Source organism: Styela clava, chromosome 5 (assembly GCF_964204865.1).
Source record: "Styela clava chromosome 5, kaStyClav1.hap1.2, whole genome shotgun sequence".
Lineage (NCBI taxonomy): Eukaryota > Metazoa > Chordata > Ascidiacea > Stolidobranchia > Styelidae > Styela > Styela clava.
The window spans coordinates 21,382,015-21,400,953 of record NC_135254.1 but is presented as its reverse complement, the minus strand read 5'-3'; the positions used below and the strand labels follow the sequence as shown (position 1 = coordinate 21,400,953).

The following is an 18,939-nucleotide window of genomic DNA, read 5'->3' as shown; positions in this document are numbered from 1 at the left end:
TTTCTGCTTCACACTGTTTCCCTCTGTTTTGCGCTCTTTCGCGCTGTTTTGCGCTCTTTGCGATGTTTCGCGCTGTATTCAGTAAGTAGTAAGACCGGTGTGTAAATAAATTTATTACCGGTACCGGTACTTACTGACTTCCCTTTGGAAAGACCTTTTAATTCAAATTCTGTAAGTTTTAAATCTTACCCATATTTTTGATTGCTGTTCTGGTATTGTACCGTAATCAGTTTCATTTATTTATTTTTATTAAATATTTTATCGTTTGCTAGTTACGGTACGGTACGCGTACCTAAGTTGCCGATTATGGAATCGACATAAACGACGAATTTTCGCCCTAAAACATATCTTCATGTAATACCAAATATATAGAAACAAACGTCAACGAATAAAACACAAATATGTACTCTATAAGTACGCCTATTATAGTCTACATCGCCCCACAGCCTGCACTTTTTTCAAGGCAACCTGAATTGTGGGGGTTTTCCCTTAGTCAGGAGATAAGAATTGTTTACACTGGAAGTAGTCATGCATGACACAACTGCGTAATTGTTTGTACGAGTTTTTATTAGTTTACTCATAATGAGATCGCGTAAAAAAGTGGAAAGATATATCAAACTAGGTTTTTATAATCCATTAAATTTATGTATTGTTTGTATATGATCCATTGTGTTGATAAATTATTGTCGTTTGAATTCATGGGAACACTTTTTTCTTGAAGCGTGGCAGCCGCATATGATAATCTAGTACAGTGGTTCCCAAACTGGGGTCCGCGGACCCTTTGGGGTCCGTGAAGTACTTTCGGAGGGTCCGCGAAACAAATCTGTAATATGACTCATAGCTCGATAATACAAAAATTAAGTGCTTAAATTTACAAATACACATTTGTCGCCTTTTTCTGCTTCGTAATCACCGTTGGAGACACTGATTCGTCACTTTCTGTTTCGATCACACTGCCTCATTGTGATGTCACATAGCTGTGTGCTTGTGATATCACAGAGAGAGTTCAATTCATGTTACCACGAGTTTACTAACTGCAGGGCTGTAGGTGTTGTTGCCCTTTTGTACGTTTACCAAATATCGGAACAGGCTGGATGTCACACATGTCATAAGAGTTGCGCTTTATATTCTTTTGTTCGTTTCACTTAACGGCGCATTGATTTTTTGTTGTGATCTTTTAATGTTTTGTTTTAGTGCGCAGGGTCGGGAATCATTCAAAAAATTGCAAGGGGTCCGTCATGGAATTTTTTTCAAATAGTTTGGGAACCACTGATCTAGTAAAAAGCGATCACTTTGAATGTTTCCTAATAGTCCGGCAGATAAGGGGTCTTTTTGGGCCCAACCTTGTTTTCAGACATAAAGTTTTTTTTATTTGTGATTATTCATCTTGGGGTTATTGCCCATCATTTTTACATGGGTGTGGAGTTTGCAGCCTTGAGCAATTTTTTTTATGGCTCGATATTTGTATTAGTGTTTTCCATCAAATCTGTGCACCATAATGGCGCACAACCTGAAACCTAACCTGTTACAATACTATGTTCTGGTTGTGCGCCATCTTGGTACACAAACTACGGAAGCACGAAATTTACTAGGAAATAAAAATCAATAACTTTAGGCATTTTTTGAACCCAGCTTTGAGTCGCGACCCATATATATGGAAATACTGTTGAAATACGCGTAAACTAAAGAGTACTATTTCAAAATACCCGCTTTTGTTGCAATTAACAATACAAGCCTGCTAATGCAGTCGGCAGTGGTTCAAGTGGATATTCACCCGGTGGAGAACAGTCAATTATTTGTTAGCAAGGAAAGGATTTTTTATGTAGCAGGATGATCACTACAATGCAGAGAAAGATAATGCTATCACGTAAACAAGAATGAGAAAATTGCTGCATTTTATAGTATATCCCTGAGAAAGAATGTAGTTCATTCTTATGTTCAATGCTTTTTACCAAACTACCAAAGACTTTCAACACTTTTGCTTCTTCTCTTCTATAAAAATACATTGTTATTATATATTCGCATTTCAATCTGTTTGTTCGTGCTCCCAGATAACCGATCAGTGGCCTCCAAGGAGACCGGGGTCCCAATTTAGGAAACCCTGTCAAAAAGTATAAGAGGCCACAGTGCTTCTCTTGCCTGTTGTCATGCTGTCCCTCGAATTCAGCTACAACAAAAAATTCACGAAAACGGGTTTTAGATTTTATGATTTCATTATTATTCTCGACGATGAATGATATATATACGGGTGGTAAAATGCCAAGTTATTCCAACAACATGTACAACAACCAATATTTTGTATGTAACTTTGTTTGACAGAGCACCAAGGCCAAGAGATCAAATATCAAAAATGTGAGGCCAAAATAGTTACACTTCAACATAGCCAAATGCGCTGCATTTACGATAGATAACAGGTTTACCAAAAAGCATTACATGAAAATAGTAAAATAAAGATCAATTTAGCAATATCTACTCAGGACTTGGTGATATGCATCTGTTGATAATTTTATCTGTTTGTTTCGGAAGTTTAATTACAGAATTAATTGTGGTTGTTGGGGATGTTTAAGAAAAAAGGTTCACTGGAAAAAAGGTTTGACAAAATGTCAAGGTTTGAGAGTAGTAGAGAAGTGGAAAAAATACTCCCATGTGTTCTTCATTTGATAACCACGCCACAGAACTTCCCCGATAAATATACGCAGCAATTGCGAGAGGCATAAATGCCAAGGTGGGATTTCATCGCATTGCGAACCAATGTTAGCGATTCTCAGATATATTCGCGCATTCCCATCTGAACAGCGTGGAAAAGATTATACCTATCTACACACTTGAAAAACTATGTCAGATGAGCGTCATATCATTGAATATCAGTAAAGAAATAGTGCAATTGGAAATGACATATAAGGCGTAACTTTCAGTAATATGCATCAAATAATCTTATTGTGGACTACATATTTTAAAACATTTCGTCTCGCCAACCGCAGTCCGAAACTTTTTGTCTCTGGCTGATCTTAGATACCAATTGGCACTCATGTAAACTAGTAAGAGGCACGCGATGGAGCAGATAATATGAGTATCCATCCCCCAGCTGTCATTTGAGTAGGTACTGCTGTTTTTATTGCAGATGATACTGATTTTTTTGTATTAAAGATTTACTGGCGTCACCGATTTAAGGATGTCAAGTGATGGATACTAATAAACCATTTGAAAACCAACACGCAGTATTCATAACTTACTTCCAACACGCGGTTTGAATGAATAAAAAAGCTTAAACTAGTATTCTTTAAAACAGCATACAAATTCTATGAAATGAAATCATACACAAAAGCTCGTCAAAAACCTATAGCTCAATAAACAAGTGGAGTTTGATGCATGTTCTCAAAAATGTGCGCGTTACTACGTATATACAACCGAAGCACGCAGGAAAATGTGTGTGATGTACTAGTGATCAAAATGTTTGACTCAACTATGTTGGAATAACAGGTGCACATCTCGGTTTCGCACACGCATACCTTCTATCTCCACAAGGATATATTAATTTGGCCAAAGTCAATGCTGCACCTGAAAGGTTCCGGTTCTTCCAAAAGAAAACACGTTACACATCGTTAGATACCAGTGGATGGTTTTACATGGCCTTGTTCGGAGTGAAAGACGAGGTCGAATATTCCAATCCATTTCAACTAAGAAAATATTTCCCAAGTTCCTAAGCTTTAAGCAGGAAAACGAAATGCCCGAAGCAACACAAATGTAGTTTGACGAGCGCAAAAGAAAGTGGCTAGATGCTGTCGATGGATCTTGGCTTATATTAGTGAAATAAACTACCATTTGTTCTACTGAAATTGAATTTCTGACATTGTAAGGAGATGCAATGTTAATATGTATTCAAAACTAACCCATGTAGTTATGAAATAATTGTTTTTAACGAAAAGGTGCTCCCGAAGTATTCGTATCAAGATGGCGCACAACCTGAACATTGCATGTGTACCAGGTTCGGATTCAGGCTGTGCGTCATCTTAGTATGAATACTTAAAATCCATTTAAAAAAATTGCTCAACATTATATACTCCACACCCACCTGGGTATCATTATTTATGTCATCGACATTATATCTAAACAATGAAAAAAACTTTATGTCCCAAAACAATGTAAAGGCCCGATTCTGCCGGACTATAACCTCCGGTCGAAATTTTAAGTCTGTTTTTCTTGACCAAAATTTTACTTATTTCAATTTATATATCAGGTTCAAAAGTGGTTAGTATGGTCCTTTCCCAGAGCATCGACTTCCTTGCTTACATCTTGACATTTGCCAATCAGGAAGATGCAAAAAGTGACGTAACAATGGTCCCTTTTCGCATCCGCTCAGACACTTTTCTCACCCAGACAGATTTTCAAGCGTGGTCGTAAACATTACCTCGTTTTCGCGTTCTTGAGCTCTATTCGTTAGTTTTCAGTTGTGTATCGGAAACCTAAATTCAAATCAAGAAACAAGAGAGCTATGCTCAAATATATGGACACGTAGCGCCACCCAGTGGCAATAATTTTGATAACGTCATAGCGAAAAAAAAGTAATAGCCTTCTGGAGAAAAATTTTATCTTTAACCACTGAAAATATCAAAGCAATTGGTCCAGTATTCGAAGAGAAAAGCGATTTTTTAAATATGGAGACGGAGACAAATAACAATAACAACAAAATTTTGAAACAATCGTTATGGCCACTAAACGTGTCCAATAATTCAATGGACCTTTCCCCGACCTTTGACCTTTATTGTTTTGATTTTGCTCGCTCAGACAAACATTGCAAATATTCAGGCTTGTGTAGGGCGATAAAGTGGTACGTTGCTCGTTTCAAATGCCTTCGAATGGCATTTACTGGCGATGGCGGTATTTTCGTGCTTCTGAAGTTATAACATATTGTCAAGTGATCTATTATTAACGTTATTCCGCCTTCACATTGTCGTTATCGTACCTAACTTAGTTCCAAAAGCCTATTTAACATACAAAAATGGAATCACTCAGAGATGGCTTTTCTATGACTTGGTTCTCCTTTTCTTTGCCCCAGCTGGAGAGGGATACAAAACTTTGAAAGGTGATATTTAAACTTATATGGTTGAAGAATGTCAGAGGACTGGGAGACCTGCGTGACTACCGGTACCGCATCCCATGGTTCATAGACTAATAGGTAGCGTCCAAGTTAGGACTGAATTGGTGGATTTAGTATAGAAGCAAATGAAATGCAGGGGCAGTTTAAAAAATGTCTTTTGAATACATTCTTGGAAACATTGCACAAACTACAGCAATCTGTAATTATGAACAGATGAATATTTTTTTCAAATACATTCATGATGGTTCAGTCGTCAATCTTGGTTCAACGCTAGATTTCAAAGCCAAATGCTATAGATAAGTTCAGGAGTCTCTGCCGGAGTCTTTATTAGCTCAGTAAGAGGGGTGCAAATATACTATTGATAGATTAGATTCAACAGGTTTATTGAGGTATTATGATTGATTACTTACCACATAAAATTACAAGACCAATAATGTTATAGTGATAAACATGGTTTAAAATTGTTACATATTCATCAGAACTACTGGTGCTTGTTGCCATGTCGTTGAACTAACAAGGACTATCCAACAGATGAAATTGATGGGAATAAAAGATTTTCTGCTGAGCCAAGCGTGTACAGGCCTTCCCCAGCATTGGTAACAACCTATATGGAGGGAACAAAATAGATCCAACAGTTTTGTCGTCTGTAGTTGGTGCTAAGCCCACAAAGTTAGATCGAGCCAGAGTTCCAATCATACAGGTTCAACCAAAAACAGTCTGGTATCTGATAGGTTTTACAATATAGTTTATTCATTCAGTGTAGAAATGGAATATAACAGATTATAAAAAATATATGATGAAGGAACAAGCAAATCCAAGAAAATTACTACAAAATATACAGTTTTCCAGATATTGTGTTGTATAGGATAAAAATACACACCACATATATGCTTTTGGGCACAATAAACAAAAACCATGAAAGCAATGGAACGTCAAAATATTAGAATTAAATTCATTTCACAATTCCATTCACAGACATAATGTATCACAATGATTTTACTTCCGAGTTATTTTATTGAGCTGCCTGGTTTCATCTCCTGATAATATGGAAGAATTGCGCTCACTGAGCACTAAAAGATTCTGCATGAAGTCACAAGTCTTCAATATTAATTTTCCTTCTTCATTCATCATTTTTACAGTTAGCAAATATGACACCAATGCTGGAAGAAGTATGTGTTTTCTCATTTTGAATTATGTTAAAAGTGTTGCCCGATTCTGAATCTTGTTAATTCTTCCGTGCCCTTTTATTATTATTATTTCTTTTCTGGTAGGTAGCCGTGTACTTTTTAAAATCTATTTTAGGTTATGCTCGACTACCAGTTTTCTCTGCATTTTGTTTGCATGTTGACTTTTTGTGTTGTTTCATGCCAGAGAACCAAAATAAAATGATGATGATGCTTGCTTACAATTTTCTGCTGTCTGACAAAGCGCTGTCATTTTCTTCAGTGGCGCTTGAGGTAGTTTCAACTAAAGAGTTTGGGGGCATATCTGGTTGGATCCTTGACAATCCTTTCTCATTTTCGTCAGATTCGCACGTCGCTGTATCAAATGAAGTATCTGGTGACAGATCCTGTTAAATTATGATCCAAAGTTGAATTATGGTATAAGTGATCCTTACCTCACAATTTGATGGTGTCTTTTTGTTGGGTGATAAGAATCTGATATAGGGTCAGGGTATTCATCAGTTGGTCCATTGCCTCCATGAAAATGCATGATGGAACGCATTGCTTGTATGAAAATTTATTTCATATAAAATTAACACATTGAATAAATCATAGGTATCGAAAACAACATTGATGTTGGCCTACCTTGGTACACACGTATGTATTTCTGGTGATTTTTCCTAGATTGACTTGACTGTGAGGCCTGTTGCATTCCTTCATCCACCTCATTGTCTTTTAGTGGTCAATATGTGGCTTCGGAAGTAGCACAAATCTTACTCCATTTGAACGGCAGGGGTACCGTACCGGTACAGGTTGTCAGACCGGCAAATACCATATGCGCAGCGTTTACACGTAGTTATTTTCAAAAAATAATTCACTAGTAGATTCTGGTTAATAAAAATGCAACATCGTATCGAAGGTGAATTCTTCCGTACGGACATACGGTAGGCTACCGGTACCGTTGATTGCATCAGCATAACTGTCTACTATTTTTTGGTTCGAAATAGGCCTAGCAGTTGGTTGACCTGTACGGTACCGTACCTGTAAGGTGCTTGCAACGGGTAGAGCCTTTTAGTATAGATATATAGATTTCGTGAACGTGATTTGCAACAAGTACGGTAACATACAGTATTACCGCTTTCAAATTCTCGCAGCCCTGTGAAGAAAACAAAAAGCGAAAAAAAGTACAAAGATCTGCCTAAACCGCCACCAACTTGTGCGGAACGCGTCCAAAGTTGTCTGAGCGACTTTCAGCGGAGAATGTTTGTTTACATTTGCTCGCTTGTGATTGGTTGAAAATACGGATGTTCTGATGTCGGGGAAAGGTCCGAGTTTTAATTTGATTGCAGTAACAAAAAATTAGAGTAGAAATAGCTGTGATAGACTAGGCTAAATTCTTTACCGGTAGATTTAAAAAACAGATGTAGTATGCGATGAATCATAAGGATGGTTTGAATCACATATCCCATTTTACAGGCGCCAACTCGCAAAAGAACTCTTAAAATAGCTCCGAAAATAAAAATAATGAACACTTTTCCCAAGTGGCACAAAGCTTGCTTGGCAATATGCCGCAACCTGTAGACTGTGATAAAAATCACTTATTATATCTTGGGGAGCAAGAATGCTCATCTATGTTTTTAAGGCCAATCACATCATTAGAAATTAAAAACATCATAAACGAATTGAAGCCAAAGTCCAGCTTTGGAATTGATGGTATTCCATTCAAAATTTTGAAATATATTCTAGAACATATTATTGATATCCCGACATATATATTTAACCTCTCACTATCCACTGGACTATTCATTGAAAGCTTCAAGGCAGCCAAAATTCTCCCTGTTTTTAAAAAGGGTAATGTTTCTGATTATGGAAACTATAGGCCTATCAGTCTTCTTATGTAGTTTTCCAAAATCCTTGAAAAAATAATTTATAGTAGAATGTCAAATTATTTTGAAAGCACTAATATTTTGTATTCGCATCAGTTTGGTTTCCGTAAGCAACACTCCACTGCTATGGCTGCTCTTGTCTTGGTACATATATTAATAAAGACGTTTGAAAAAAAGCAACATGCTATTAGAATATTTCTTGATATTTCTAAGGCTTTTGACACCATAGACCATTCTATCCTTCTAAGTAAGCTGTATCAAAATGGAATAAGAGGGATTCCACTCAATTGGATCCGGAGCTACCTGCATTACAGAAAGCAAGTCGTACACTATGACAATTCATTCCCTACTAATATTTGTGTCATGAAGCACGGAGTTTCCCAAGGATCTTTAATTGGCCCATTATTCTTCCTAGCTTATATAAACGACATGCCTAGGTGTCTGGACTCATCTGTGTCAATCATGTTTGCTGATGACACAGACTTGATTCTCTGTGGGAAAAATCTGGAAGATCTATTCGCTGTTGCAAACCGAGAACTAGCCAACATTCACAGTTGGATGCTGGTTAATAAACTATCTCTTAATGCCAACAAGACTAAATTTGTCTATTCCATCCTAATCAGCATAGAAATTTGAATTGCTCAAAATCTTTATCACTCAATGGCAAAGAAATTGAAAGAGTGAGTGAAATAAAATTCTTGAAAGTTATCTTTGATAAAAAACTATCTTGGAAATCACAAATCACACATGTTATTGGTAAAACAAAAAGAAATTTGGCAATTGCTGCCAAGGTTTCCCAGTGTGTCAATCAATCGGCTTTACTAGCAATGTTTCAATCATTATTACTCAGCCACATCCGATACTGTTGCTCAGTTTGGCTCCATGGAAACAAAACACGAGTCTCAAAATTGCAAAGTACTTAATAGTAATAATTTTTAAGAATTGTCTTCAAGAAAAAAAAATATGAAAGTGTAGACTGTAGACCATTACTTCAAATCACTAAATATACTTAAGGTTGAAGATCTGATGAAATTTGAAGTATTGTCATTAGCTTATGATTTTCATAATAACGCACTACCAAACTGCTTCGACGACATACTTATCAAAAATACCTCCAACCGAATAAGTAGCTCCGATTTGTTCCTACCCTTCATGAGTAAATCTGTGAGCCAGCATTCCCTGTGTTTCAACTCTTTGAACTCTGACGGCTCTGAGCGAAGTTACTCGCTCACCCTGAAGGTTAGCGGCGCCGTATTGGTAGAACAATAAAATAAGTCTAAATACTGGCTATTTGGCACGCTTGTAACTTTTTACCAATTATAGGTAGCACGTTGTGAGACATTTCAAATGGAAGGAAATTTTATCGTGCATTCAGAATGTATTTTCCATTTTGAAATACATTTTGTCAAAATTAATAAAATTGACCCTAATCTAACAGTCATTTTTCTGCATGTATGTGAGTTTTGGCGTGAAATTTTGTTAGTTTGGTACAAAATATACTGCCAATATTTGATGTTCATAAAGAGTTTTTTATAAGCTTTGGAACTCGGTTCCAAACTTTGGAACTCACCTCCCTCAAATTTGAAACATTGAAGTCTAAAAAATCTTTTCAAAACCAAGTCAAGTCTTATCTAGTCTCCAAATATTAAAAATTACTGTTTCAAAAACTCACTGATACCATACGTGTTAATAGTTTCGAAGCAATCAAACTTTAAAGAAAATGAATATCTTTTTGACGATCCATGACAAAAAGTCGGGGCACTCCTCACTTGCACTTTGTTTTTTTTGTCAGCTATGAACAGCTATAGAAATCCTGTTATAGTTCCTGCAGCTAGTTACTACTGTGACTAGGTGTGATGTGTAGCTCTTTTATACCTGCTTCAAATTGTAATTAGTTTTGTTCCAATCGCAATCTGGTGAAGGCATTCTTATCACTGTGTATATATATATATATATATGTTGTTTGCTTTGTCAGATGGTAACTGACATACTTGGATAGTGTTTTTTATGAATAGCTGTTCAGTTTCTGACAATTGCATGGTCATGCTTCTTTTCTTTGTGTGGGATCATTCTTATTACACGTGTATGGCTCTTGTTTTCTGCATGAGGGGTTTAATTTTGTGTTGGTGATTTTAATTTGATGTGGTTTTCTACCTTTTAATGTAGGCATGCACTTTATGTTTAGGTAAGCTATTGCTGTGGAGTTGACTTGTTGACCAAAGTGTAGATAGTGTGATATGATCAAAGTTGAGTGTTTTTGCATGGTGTGACTATTGTGTCTCTAACAGAAATTGCTTTTGGATCCTTCAAACACCAATAAAAAGTGATAAGAATTTAATGGTCAATACCTCCTAAAATCAATTTAACAATTTCATTTATCTCCTAATAATTAATAGGTCAACATATATCCATATATGCATATATCTTTTAAACATTTACTCGCAGATCGTTTTTCAGAATACGTCACAATCATCGAATAACGTGAAATATGTGAACAAGTTTACAAAGACTGACTCTGATGAATCTTCCGCATTAATCTCAAAAGATCCTATGAAAAAACATCTCCCATTACTTTATCCTTGTTCTAACCCTTCGTAACCAATAAATTACAATACCTACCTCAGTATCAATCCCCTAAGCTAATTATATTATACTTAAACTCGCAGTGGCGGCGCGTCAATAGGGCCAACCAGGGCAATGCCCCGGTTGTTTTTTCGGTATAATAAAAAATATTCGAAAAATACCTCAATATCGGTTGCACAGACTGTCTACACTAGCCATATTCTCCCGACATGGTTCATTTTTCGCTCGCAAAGCCTTCGCCGAACGTCGACGGGGCGACGCCGAATTTGCCCCGGTTTGCTCATTGTATATCGTATTCTCTCTTTTATCTTCCACTCGCCGCGTTTGTCTCGTTTGTTTTCTGTTTCTTTTACTAAATCATCGGGGCTAGCCCCGAAATTATGACGACACAATGCCGACGTTTCTTACAACAACGTGTTGACATATTCACGCATTCCTTCTCGTTCGTTGGTTGCTTGAAGAGTTGATAGTTTCCTCGCCTTCGTTTTTGTCGCTTGTTTCGCTATTTGAATCAGTTAGAGACCTTTAGTCCATTTGCTTTCGATTTTCCACATTCCTTTTGAGCTCCTCACTTCTTTCCGGCTTCGCATTTCTTAGCCTTAGACCTCATAATGAATAAGGTTGATGCACTACTTCGCACTCCGAACAAAAATTAGAGGCACAACGTCTTGGGCCTTATCAACCAAAAAATTGTTCACTGGAACAATCCCATGACGGAGGAAAGCGTCGGCGTACATTCTGCGCAGAAACTTGGTATAAAAAACACGAATGGTTGTGTTACAGCGAGGACAAAAATGCACTTTTTTGTTTTTATTGCCTACTTTTTGCTACCGCCCGTGACTCACGTTGGTGTAAATTTGGTTTTAGAGATCTTAAACATCTTTCCGAGCGTGCCAGGGATCATCAATCTTCTATGGAGCAACCGGACAATGCAGTAAAATACCGAACATTCGGAAATGTTAATTTTGCAGCACAGTTGGATGAAGGACGCGCGGTTTCTATTCGTCGGCACAATCAAAACGTCGAGAAAGACCGCCATGTTCTCGGTCGATTGATAGATGTTTTGAAGTTCATTGGTTGTCACGAGCTGTCCCTCCGTGGGCACGATGAACGGGCTGGCTCTTCTAATAGAGGGGTATTTTTGGATATGGTGGAATACACCGCATCCCTAGATACAGTATTGAGAGATCATCTTGATGCCGCAACTGTTTCGGAAGGGACATCTAAGGATATCCAAAATGATTTGCTCGACTCAATGTATAAAATTTATTTACAACATTTGGCTCTGGAAATTGAGAATTGCCAGTTCCTTTCGATTCAGTCTGACGAGACAACTGACATCACGTGCGTTTCCCAACTGGTTGTGATTTTTCGGTTTGTGAAAGATGGTAAACCTACCGAGAGATTTCACAGCTTTGTACCAATCGTTGATCGCACGACTTGCGGGATATCGGCTGTACTGAAAGAAGTGTTACAGCCTTACAACGCGAAGTCAAAATTGATAGCTCAAACTTATGACGGCGCGGCAGTCATGAGTGGGTCGAAACATGGTGTTCAAGTTTGTATAAAAAAAGATTTTCCTCATGCGCATTTTTTACATTGTTATGCACACCAATTTAACCTCGTTATTAAAATATGTGTCTTGATACCCCTCTCGTCCGTATATTTTTTGCAAATGTTTCGGGGTTTTCTTCATTTTTTTTTCCGTTTCGCCGAAGCGCTCTGACCTCCTTCGCCAGATATGTAGCCGCCGTCTCCCAGCTTGTGCACCAACACGTTGGAACTTCCAATCACGCGTGGTGCAGGGCGTATCCGAAATTAGGTCTGAGCTCATTGAGTGTTTCAATGGCATTCAGAGCTCTCCGGTTTGGGACGAACGCTCTGTAGGGGAGGCGGCAGGTCTAAAGCGTCTGCTAGAAGATGGTGAGTTTTCATTTTTTCTCGCTTTTTTCTCCACAATATTCTATCACGTGGATGTATTATACGGCGCATTGCAGTCAAGGCTAATGGATGGAGCGTCTGTGCAGTCGTGTATATCAGACTTCTGCGATGCTATATCTCGTATCCGGGAAACAATAAAATACGACGACACATGGAGTGCTTCTTTACGCCGCGGGCAAACAACGCAGCGTTTGATTTTGTCTGCAAAGGAATGCTGTGACATTCTGGTGAATCAAATAGGCGATCGTCTGCGCACTGAACACCTTGCCGCGTTTTCTTTGATGAACCTCAAAAATTTTCCAAAATTTGCACGTCAATTTCCCATCCATTTGTTGGCTACTGTCTCCAAATTTTACCCCATGATAAACGTGGGTAAATTGGAAAATGAATTGCGATGTATACACACCAATCAAACTTTTTTGAACATCACATCAACTTGCGCGCTCTATGGGTTCCTCATAGATAACACTCTAGTAACTACCTTTGCGGCGTCTGCAAAATTTCTGGACATCATTTTGACGACGCCTATTTCTTCCGCCGACGCAAAGCGAACATTCAGCACGCTGAAGCGTATTAAAACGCATCTCAGAAACACAATGAAGCAAGATAGATTAAATTCCTTGGCTGTTTTATCCATTCACAGAGACGTTATTTCTGGGATGCATGACTTTAATAAGCGCGTTATTGAGCATTTTGCTTCCAAGAAACCGCGGCGTGTTGCATATATGTTCAAGCAGTAGAAGTCTAGCAGCATATATATCTATGAGTGAGCGACGCATGTCCTTATCTTTGCATTAACTTTCCTTTTTTCATAGTAACGTTTTAAACCTTATTTTAGGTTTTGTCTGCTTTCCCGAAGTTTCTGTTAATATGTCATTGTATTTATCTGGGTAAATATTGCCTTTCCTTTTGAAAGAGGTTTCAAAATAAACTATGTCTACATTTATTAATCCCTTGACTTGGACCGGTTATAAAGACACTTTCTTATCATTAAAAATTGTCGCTTTTGCCGATTGGTTGTTACCGATGGAATGGTTTTTATACTCATAAAATGATGGGAGAACTTACAGCGCTCATCCTGTCCCCGTAGTTGGGGGTGACTTGGTCCCGCAGTAGCTTGCCCGGTTGTCAAAATCACCACGCGCCGCCACTGCATTAATAGGTTTTAAGTGTAATTCGTTATTGGACACGAAGTGGACATAACGATCGTTTCAATATTATGTTGTTGTACTTGTTCTTTGACACGTTTCTCTCTCTCAAGTCGCTTCTCTCTTCGAATACTGGACCAATTGCTTTCAAATTTTCAGTGTGGTTAAAGATTAATTTTTTCGCTAGAAGGCTATTACTTTTATTTATTTCAAAATTTTGAATTCTATGAAATTTGATATTTCGTCTAAAATTTTGCTGTATTATTTTTTATCCATGGGAACACGGATTTTAGTCAGTGTCATGACTGGCTGTACGTTTTGATTCTGCAAAATTCTTGCTACTAGAAATCCAGAACTTTTTTGAGGGTACCGGTAGCGTCAAAGCTACCGGTAAGGACTGATTCGCTCTGGTCTAACGTGTCCATATATTTGTGCGTAGCTCTCTTGTCTGTTATTTGGATCAGTTGGATTGTGCATCTTTACAAAATAAAAACATTTGGCATTCAATCTATTGTGTGCTCATTAACTTCTGAAGAGTTCAGATCGGAGTTGCACTCTGTTAACGTGTGTTCAATAACACGGGAGTGTGGATACGCAGATAGGGTAATAGTCCCCTATACCGCCAAGCATTACTGTCTGCAATAGAAGAAACCGTTCGTCATACCACAAGAGATTGTGACGTATACAAGCCATTAAAAGTTCAAATGTGGCATAATATTAATACAGTGTTTGCCGAGTGTTACATTCAAAATTCGCCCTCGCATGAGTATCCAATATTGTCTTCGAGTTTGGTACAGTCGCGGTTGTGTCATTTTCAATAAACGAATGCTAAAATGACTTTTAGTGCTCGCCACCTTGCTCACTAGAATTCATACGCAAAACGACAGACCACGCCCAGAGGAATGTGTCTCAAAATGTTATCACGGTTTATTTATATAGCACCCAAGATTAAATATTAACAGGGAAAATTAAGCGACGCTACTTCAACCATGTCGATATATCTACGTTATTTCGACTGGAAAAATTGTTGAGTAATTGTAATAGAGTCGCTATAGCAGACATAAACGAGAGGTTGAGTGTCAACTGTTTTTATTCAACTACTGGAATATTTAACAGACAAAAGTCACAAGGTACGTTATGGTACAGATTACGAATATTCATCAGTCATCGGTTATCATTGAACATATTCAACAGATATAACAAGCACCTTAGTGCAGTGAGACATACCATAAAACTTCTTCTTTCGAGTTTGCTTCATAGCTTCTGTTGTTGAAATTTTAAAATCTGTCCATCTGAATTACAACATGAATTCGATGTTTTAAAGACAGTATTAGTTTTACGGTGTATTATCAGTTTCAGCAGTTGTGTATATAATACACATATATTAACGATGGGAACTCATGCCATCTTGTACGCGTCTTGATAGGAGCTCCAATGAATACATTATTGATCGAAATGATGGCGATAACCTACAAACTTTGTGACTTGGAATCAGGAAATACTTGCTATAGAGTTTGAGCACGGAGCTCCACCGCATTCTTTTCCGTATCGCATAACCACCTTTTCATGTTGTGTAAAGCTATGCCGTGTTTTTTTTATTTATTTATTTATAAGATAATACCTAGATGACATTTTTGTTACCTCACTCAAGTTTTTTTCAGAAAGCAAAAAGCATGGAAGAGAAAACAGAAAGTATTCCGGTTTTCCGCTGTTGGTGGTCACCATCGGATGAAGGATGTACAGATGTGAACCCAGAATCAACGCATTTGGATTTCAACCAGTATGGATGGCTATATATTGGAGGTGGAGTTTTGGTACTCTTCGCATTTATTGGATTGGTTTCGGTGTTGTGCAAGGCAACAACGCCAAAGACAAAAACAAAATCTGTCCGTACTGTTTAATTGGTTACACTTTGAAAAATATTTTGATGTACAGAAAGTTCAATGACAATTAAGCTACATATTAAACTGGAGTAATTTTTTTAGATCTCCAATGTACATAACACACTCTTGTTATGAAATACTTTAAAAATATATGCGAAATAATCGTAAATAGTATAATTGTCTTAACATCTATATATAGAAGTTTTTACAGACAAGTAATATTAGTCGTGAACTGAATCGGAGAAAATCAAAAACATATCTGTGACAAGGTGTTGCAGATTGTGAATGATAATTCTAAGACAAATTTCAGATATATAATTTCAGATATATAATCGCACAACGTAACCATGATGTATTGAAATCGACAGTAGTTTTTATTAAAAAACATTTTATTATTCTTTTTATTTTGCACATATTGGTTCAGTATTTAATTGCTTGCAATTGTATAATTTTGTGTGTAAAAAATCGTGCATGTTTATTTCAAGCGGCGTCTGATACTTACATAAATGATATCAATATGATAGAGGTATAAATGGTAGAGCTATAAAAATGTTGGAGACATAAGGAAGTTTGTTATGTTTTAGCACATCTAAAGGATTGAGGAGAGGATTAAAAGAGGGACGTGGGCCCTAACTAATGCCAAGGTTTCTTCTGAGATGTTGGCTAGTAAAGATTTATTCCTTCAAAAGAGTGTATATATATCAGTGGTCCTTAACCAAGTAGCATCAATCACATCCACGTGGAAAGGGAGCGGAGCTTCGTGCGACGTACTTCGTTGCGGTATGGCAGCTTGTTAAACAGGGATAGGACAAAATGCAATAACATTCATCCCAAAATATATATATATATATATACTCCGTGGTGAAAATCAAATTTTTCGTCAGCCGGTTCCTTCACAAAAGTCATATTTTTCAGCCGGTTCTGTCACAAACAGAACATTGACAGTAACCAGTAATGCTTACCGGTTCGCTGATCTCATAAAATTCCGTGAGACGGTTCTATAGAACCGGTGCGAACCGGCTGAATCCCACCACTGCATATACTGTATATATTTAAAATAACAAAAACAAGGGACTGGGTAAGGAATAAGCAAAGATGTGTACTGCCCGGCAATCAATCAATAATCATTTTATTCGTCAGCACAAAATAAACATATCATAGGAAAAAAACGTTTCAAACACAATATGAACTTAACTTAAGTTGTGTGACAGGAGTCGCGAGGGACCTCATAAGGTCTTCAGGCAGCGACACCTTAAAAGCTCGCTGATTCAGGTCAGTGAGCACAAAAATTTAATGAAACACCAAAACACTTCAAAAAATATTATAAGAAAAAAAGCAAAACAAAATATTAACGAATATGTTTCATGAGTGGTTTGTAAAAGCAAAACATTACAGTTATAAGCATGTTTCTTAAAATCCACAACCAACGATGCAACTTAATGCACTGTATAAATTCATCAGATATATAGAAAGGAAAATAAATGTAAAATAATATACTGTATTAATTACCCAAACGGGATCAGCCATTGTCCTGATCATCGGCATGGCGTAAGCAAGCAATTAAAAATTAGATTCTCAGAAAGTCAGACTCCACGCACATGCACGCAAGTGCTTATTCGCATTTGAATTCGATTTATTGTCATGTTAATTTCTACTGTGACTGGTCAGTGGTCACTATGATCCTCTGGTGCCTTAAGCCTAAAGTGACCATAACTATCTGAGAACCTCTATTTTCTGTTATCCTCTCCATTGCAATATTTGAACTCGTCAATATCTTTAACCCGATTAATTCAAACAAATCCTAATCACAGGGTTAGTTTATCAATACTGTGACTTTTGACAATCAGATTGATGGATCAGCGTGATTTTGACAAGACCGTAGCCAGTCCATTTTTTTAAAGACGTAATACGACGCTTACTCGTGCCTTTGTTCCAAACAAAGCCACACAAAAGCGGCCACTGATATCTAACAATACCTTTGAAGCGGGGTTTTCCATACTTTTTGGGACGCGGACCCCTGTTTGTGAATCATAGTTTTGACGGACCCCTATTATATGCCGTATCAATTTCTGTGCTTAACCAACGAGGAAGGACAATATTGCATGTACAACACATACGACATTGATGTGATGGAGGGGGTTGCTTTTCACTGCACAATTTCTTAATTCACGGGGCAATCTGTGACAAGCGTAGGTCCGACTCTATGGAAGGTCTCGACCTGTATTTTGTCATGATGTTGGTAAGAGCTGAAAATGCTGCCTCACACATGTAGGTCATTGCAAAAGGCAATAAAATTTTAATTGCCTTTTCTGACAGCAATGTATATCCATCCGCAATGCTCAGCCAAAAAGATGCAATATCATTTTGATTGAAATCAATCATTAAAGACCGATCAGACTCTTCATATCATTGCGGACCCCTGTGCAGTCATCACGGACCCCAGTTTGGGAAACCCTGCCTTAAAGAAGTTCTCTACAATACATAGTTACTTCGCTATCGAAGTTATCCAAGGTATTTACCCATCGCATTTTCATCGCTGAAGTCATTCGTTATGGAAGAGAAGCTTAGAAAAAGTCTGTTGCCTTAATAAATAAAAAATATTTGCATCCTGTGATCAGGTACATAAACTTGATACTCATCGATACCATTCACCCTTTGTCGGTCATCTCCCCGAGTCTCTTTTACATGAGCTATTTCAAGTTACCCTGAAAAGGCCATTCAAAGACTTGAATGAAAATGTAGGTGGCACGAAAGATTAAGCACAATAGACAGATTTTCGTAATCTATGATCGCAAACCCTTTTTTTCATGAAACTAAAGTCAATTTCATGTATATATAATAGTTTTTACAATGCGCCATTACGCCAATTTGTCTCTGACTCGTGGCGTATCATAGGTTTGTGATTCAGCAGAATCCACCACCGATGCGAAGATGTTACAAAGTGTATACACAGCCTCTGCAAAAAGCCGAAGTATGAAACAGCTTCAACGCAGCAACACCATATGCTTGTCCTATGCAATTATTGAAATCAATGTATGCTGTGATAAATACCGAAGTAAAAAATTTGGAAGCTATCGAATTATTACGTTGTGAAACGCTATGCTATAGCCTACATACTCATTCTTCGCCATGTTGACATTGCGCTCAATTCGTTTGAAGATAGTTACGACATAAATTGTTCCAGACCAAATGCAACATTTGCTTACGCCACATCCTTTTGTAGAAACGCTGCGATAT

At 37.5% G+C, this 18,939-nt stretch overlaps 2 long non-coding RNA genes across 2 annotated transcripts; one reads left to right on the top strand and one right to left on the bottom strand.

Moving 5' to 3' along the window:
- Positions 1 to 5,909: 5,909 nt before the first annotated feature.
- Positions 5,910 to 7,342, bottom strand: LOC144423067 (uncharacterized). The gene is made up of 2 exons (XR_013475564.1): positions 6,907 to 7,342; positions 5,910 to 6,668 (listed from the first exon to the last, which is right to left on the bottom strand). It is a non-coding gene; the product is annotated as an uncharacterized LOC144423067 (long non-coding RNA).
- A 6,596-nt stretch (positions 7,343 to 13,938) lies between these two features.
- LOC120345078 (uncharacterized) lies at positions 13,939 to 16,186 on the top strand. Its single transcript, XR_005569818.2, has 2 exons — positions 13,939 to 14,949; positions 15,481 to 16,186. It is a non-coding gene; the product is annotated as an uncharacterized LOC120345078 (long non-coding RNA).
- Positions 16,187 to 18,939: the final 2,753 nt, after the last annotated feature.